Source organism: Leptodactylus fuscus, chromosome 7, assembly GCF_031893055.1.
Source record: "Leptodactylus fuscus isolate aLepFus1 chromosome 7, aLepFus1.hap2, whole genome shotgun sequence".
NCBI classification, from domain to species: Eukaryota; Metazoa; Chordata; class Amphibia; order Anura; family Leptodactylidae; genus Leptodactylus; species Leptodactylus fuscus.
This window is the reverse complement of record NC_134271.1, coordinates 153,329,502-153,336,342: the sequence shown is the minus strand read 5'-3', so window position 1 is coordinate 153,336,342 and position 6,841 is coordinate 153,329,502.

Sequence of the window (6,841 nt, the reverse complement as noted above, 5' to 3'; positions counted from 1 at the left end):
ACTGGTTACTATGTGATGTGACTGGTTACTATGTGATGTGACTGGTTACTATGTGATGTGACTGGTTACTATGTACTGTGACTGGTTACTATGTGATGTGACTGGTTACTATGTGATGTGACTGGTTACTATGTGATGTGACTGGTTACTATGTGATGTGACTGGTTACTATGTGATGTGACTGGTTACTATGTACTGTGACTGGTTACTATGTGATGTGACTGGTTACTATGTGATGTGACTGGTTACTATGTGATGTGACTGGTTACTATGTGATGTGACTGGTTACTATGTGATGTGACTGGTTACTATGTGATGTGACTGGTTACTATGTGATGTGACTGGTTACTATGTACTGTGACTGGTTACTATGTACTGTGACTGGTTACTATGTGCTGTGACTGGTTACTATGTGCTGTGACTGGTTACTATGTCCTGTGACTGGTTACTATGTACTGTGACTGGTTACTATGTGATGTGACTGGTTACTATGTGATGTGACTGGTTACTATGTGATGTGACTGGTTACTATGGGATGTGACTGGTTACTATGTGATGTGACTGGTTACTATGTACTGTGACTGGTTACTATGTGATGTGACTGGTTACTATGTACTGTGACTGGTTACTATGTGATGTGACTGGTTACTATGTGATGTGACTGGTTACTATGTGATGTGACTGGTTACTATGTGATGTGACTGGTTACTATGTACTGTGACTGGTTACTATGTGATGTGACTGGTTACTATGTGATGTGACTGGTTACTATGTGATGTGACTGGTTACTATGTGATGTGACTGGTTACTATGTGATGTGACTGGTTACTATGTGATGTGACTGGTTACTATGTGATGTGACTGGTTACTATGTACTGTGACTGGTTACTATGTGATGTGACTGGTTACTATGTGATGTGACTGGTTACTATGTGATGTGACTGGTTACTATGTGATGTGACTGGTTACTATGTGATGTGACTGGTTACTATGTACTGTGACTGGTTACTATGTGATGTGACTGGTTACTATGTGATGTGACTGGTTACTATGTGATGTGACTGGTTACTATGTACTGTGACTGGTTACTATGTGATGTGACTGGTTACTATGTACTGTGACTGGTTACTATGTGATGTGACTGGTTACTATGTGATGTGACTGGTTACTATGGGATGTGACTGGTTACTATGTGATGTGACTGGTTACTATGTGATGTGACTGGTTACTATGTGATGTGACTGGTTACTATGTGATGTGACTGGTTACTATGTGATGTGACTGGTTACTATGTGATGTGACTGGTTACTATGTGATGTGACTGGTTACTATGTGATGTGACTGGTTACTATGTGATGTGACTGGTTACTATGTACTGTGACTGGTTACTATGTGATGTGACTGGTTACTATGTGATGTGACTGGTTACTATGTGATGTGACTGGTTACTATGTGATGTGACTGGTTACTATGTGATGTGACTGGTTACTATGTGATGTGACTGGTTACTATGTGATGTGACTGGTTACTATGTGATGTGACTGGTTACTATGTACTGTGACTGGTTACTATGTGATGTGACTGGTTACTATGTGATGTGACTGGTTACTATGTGCTGTGACTGGTTACTATGTACTGTGACTGGTTACTATGTGATGTGACTGGTTACTATGTGATGTGACTGGTTACTATGTGATGTGAATGGTTACTATGTGATGTGACTGGTTACTATGTACTGTGACTGGTTACTATGTGATGTGACTGGTTACTATGTACTGTGACTGGTTACTATGTACTGTGACTGGTTACTATGTGATGTGACTGGTTACTATGTGATGTGACTGGTTACTATGTGATGTGACTGGTTACTATGTACTGTGACTGGTTACTATGTGATGTGACTGGTTACTATGTGATGTGACTGGTTACTATGTACTGTGACTGGTTACTATGTGATGTGACTGGTTACTATGTGATGTGACTGGTTACTATGTACTGTGACTGGTTACTATGTGATGTGACTGGTTACTATGTACTGTGACTGGTTACTATGTGATGTGACTGGTTACTATGTGATGTGACTGGTTACTATGTGATGTGACTGGTTACTATGTGATGTGACTGGTTACTATGTACTGTGACTGGTTACTATGTGATGTGACTGGTTACTATGTACTGTGACTGGTTACTATGTGATGTGACTGGTTACTATGTGATGTGACTGGTTACTATGTACTGTGACTGGTTACTATGTGATGTGACTGGTTACTATGTACTGTGACTGGTTACTATGTGATGTGACTGGTTACTATGTGATGTGACTGGTTACTATGTGATGTGACTGGTTACTATGTACTGTGACTGGTTACTATGTACTGTGACTGGTTACTATGTACTGTGACTGGTTACTATGTGATGTGATTGGTTACTATGTGATGTGACTGGTTACTATGTGATGTGACTGGTTACTATGTGATGTGACTGGTTACTATGTGATGTGACTGGTTACTATGTGATGTGACTGGTTACTATGTGATGTGACTGGTTACTATGTGATGTGACTGGTTACTATGTACTGTGACTGGTTACTATGTGATGTGACTGGTTACTATGTGATGTGACTGGTTACTATGTACTGTGACTGGTTACTATGTACTGTGACTGGTTACTATGTGATGTGATTGGTTACTATGTGATGTGACTGGTTACTATGTGATGTGACTGGTTACTATGTGATGTGACTGGTTACTATGTGATGTGACTGGTTACTATGTGATGTGACTGGTTACTATGTACTGTGACTGGTTACTATGTACTGTGACTGGTTACTATGTACTGTGACTGGTTACTATGTGATGTGATTGGTTACTATGTGATGTGACTGGTTACTATGTGATGTGACTGGTTACTATGTGATGTGACTGGTTACTATGTACTGTGACTGGTTACTATGTACTGTGACTGGTTACTATGTACTGTGACTGGTTACTATGTGATGTGACTGGTTACTATGGGATGTGACTGGTTACTATGTGATGTGACTGGTTACTATGTGATGTGACTGGTTACTATGTACTGTGACTGGTTACTATGTACTGTGACTGGTTACTATGTGATGTGATTGGTTACTATGTGATGTGACTGGTTACTATGTGATGTGACTGGTTACTATGTGATGTGACTGGTTACTATGTACTGTGACTGGTTACTATGTGATGTGACTGGTTACTATGGGATGTGACTGGTTACTATGTGATGTGACCGGTTACTATGTGATGTGACCGGTTACTATGTGATGTGACCGGTTACTATGTGATGTGACTGGTTACTATGTGATGTGACTGGTTACTATGTGATGTGACTGGTTACTATGTGATGTGACTGGTTACTATGTACTGTGACTGGTTACTATGGGATGTGACTGGTTACTATGTACTGTGACTGGTTACTATGGGATGTGACTGGTTACTATGTACTGTGACTGGTTACTATGTGATGTGATTGGTTACTATGTGATGTGACTGGTTACTATGTGATGTGACTGGTTACTATGTACTGTGACTGGTTACTATGTGATGTGATTGGTTACTATGTGATGTGACTGGTTACTATGTGATGTGACTGGTTACTATGGGATGTGACTGGTTACTATGTACTGTGACTGGTTACTATGTAATGTGACTGGTTACTATGGGATGTGACTGGTTACTATGTGATGTGACTGGTTACTATGGGATGTGACTGGTTACTATGTGATGTGACTGGTTACTATGTGATGTGACTGGTTACTATGTGATGTGATTGGTTACTATGTGATGTGACTGGTTACTATGTGATGTGACTGGTTACTATGTACTGTGACTGGTTACTATGTAATGTGACTGGTTACTATGGGATGTGACTGGTTACTATGTGATGTGACTGGTTACTATGGGATGTGACTGGTTACTATGGGATGTGACTGGTTACTATGTGATGTGACTGGTTACTATGTGATGTGACTGGTTACTATGTGATGTGACTGGTTACTATGTACTGTGACTGGTTACTATGTGATGTGACTGGTTGCTATGGGCAGATGTATTTCCCAGTGTCTGACAATACGGCGTTCTCTTCTCTTTGATACGTTACAGATATACGAGGTAATATGACAGATGTCTGTACAATCCCATAGAGCCGCCATCTTACAGTAATATCACAGGGGATGGCGGACAGGTGACCTCAGGATTACCCGGACAAGTCTCTCCTCAGCCTTTTGGGCGTAAACCAGAGGCCAAGCTCACACTGTTTTTTGGTCAGGAATCCGCCTCAAAATCAGACTCCAGAAAACACGTCACCATACAGTCCTGTATATATATATTTCAATGGAAATCTTCAAGCATAATCTGAATAAACATATAGCTGGGATGACTTAGGAAAACCTGCACTCGCAGGGGGTTGGACCCGATGGCCCTTGAGGTCCCTTCCAACTCTACCATAAGAAATAAAAAAGAAAGAAATGTATATATATATATATACAGTCCTGTGTACATATACACATATATACACCATACAGTCCTGTATATATACACCATACAGTTTGATATATCTAATAACTGATGGACACAGTAATATTTCAGGATTGAAATGAGGTTTATTGTACTAACAAAAAATGTGCAATATGCATTAAACCAAAATTTGACCGGTGCAAAAGTATGGGCACCCTTATCATTTTATTGATTTGAATTCCCCTAACTACTTTTTACTGACTTACTGAAGCACAAAATTGGTTTTGTAACCTCACTGAGCTTTGAACTTCATAGCCAGGTGTATCCAATCTTAAGAAAAGGTATTTAAGGTGGCCAATTGCAAGTTGATCTCCTATTTGAATCTCCTCTGAAGAGTGGCATCATGGGCTACTCAAAACAACTCTCAAATGATCTGAAAACAAAGATTGTTCAACATAGTTGTTCAGCAGAAGGATACACAAAGTTGTCTCAGAGATTTAACCTGTCAGTTTCCACTGTGAGGAACATAGTAAGGAAATGGAAGACCACAGGGACAGTTCTTGTTAAGCCCAGAAGTAGCAGGCCAAGAAAAATATCAGAAAGGCAGAGAAGAAGAATGGTGAGAACAGTCAAGGACAATCCACAGACCTCCTCCAAAGAGCTGCAACATCATCTTGCTGCAGATGGTGTCACTGTGCATCGGTCAACTATACAGCGCACTTTGCACAAATAGAAGCTGTATGGGAGAGTGATGAGAAAGAAGCCGTTTCTGCACGTACGCCACAAATAGAGTTGCCTGAGGTATGAAAAAGCACATTTGGACAAGGCAGCTTCATTTTGGAAACAAAAATTGAGTTGTTTGGTTATAAAAAAAAGGCGTTATGCATGGCGTCCAAAAAGAAACAGCATTCCAAGAAAAACACATGCTACCCACTGTAAAATTTGGTGGAGGTTCCATCATGCTTTGGGGCTGTGTGGCCAATGCCGGCACCGGGAATCTTGTTAAAGTTGAGAGTCGCATGGATTCCACTCAGTATCAGCAGATTCTTGAGAATAATGTTCAAGAATCAGTGACGAAGTTGAAGTTACGCCGGGGATGGATATTTCAGCAAGACAATGATCCAAAACACTGCTCCAAATCCTCAGGCATTCATGCAGAGGAACAATTACAATGTTCTGGAATGGCCATCCCAGTCCCCAGACCTGAATATCATTGAACATCTGTGGGATGATTTGAAGCGGGCTGTCCATGCTCGGCGACCATCTAACTTAACTGAACTTGAATTGTTTGTCCAAAATACCTTCATCCAGGATCCAGGAACTGATTAAAAGCTACAGGAAGCGACTAGAGGCTGTTATCTTTGCAAAAGGAGGATCTACTAAATATTAATGTCACTTTTCTGTTGAGGTGCCCATACTTTTGCACCGGTCAAATTTTGGTTTAATGCATATTGCACATTTTCTGTTAGTACAATAAACCTCATTTCAATCCTGAAATATTACTGTGTCCATCAGTTATTAGATATATCAAACTGAAATGGCTGCTGCAAACACCAAAATATTTAGAACTAAAAATGATTAAGATTAATAGGGGTGCCCAAACTTTTTCATAGGACTGTATATACACCATACAGTCCTGTATAGATACACATATATACACCATACAGTCCTGTATATATATATATATATATATATATATATATATATATATTTATACACACATATATACACCATACAGTCCTGTATAGATACACATATATACACCATACAGTCCTGTATATATACACATATATACACCATACAGTCCTGTATATATACACATATATACACCATACAGTCCTGTATATATATATATATATATATATATATATATATATATATATATATATATATATACTCACCGGCCACTTTATTAGGTACACCTGTCCAACTGCTCGTTAACACTTAATTTCTAATCAGCCAATCACATGGCGGCAACTCAGTGCATTTAGGCATGTAGACATGGTCAAGACAATGTCCTGCAGTTCAAACCGAGCATCAGTATGGGGAAGAAAGGTGATTTGAGTGCCTTTGAACGTGGCATGGTTGTTGGTGCCAGAAGGGCTGGTCTGAGTATTTCAGAAACTGCTGATCTACTGGGATTTTCACGCACAACCATCTGTAGGGTTTACAGAGAATGGTCCGAAAAAGAAAAAACATCCAGTGAGCGGCAGTTCTGTGGGCGGAAATGCGTTGTTGATGCCAGAAGTCAGAGGAGAATGGCCAGACTGGTCCGAGCTGATAGAAAGGCAACAGTGACTCAAATAGCCACCCGTTACAGCCAAGGTAGCCAGAAGAGCATCTCTGAACGCCGC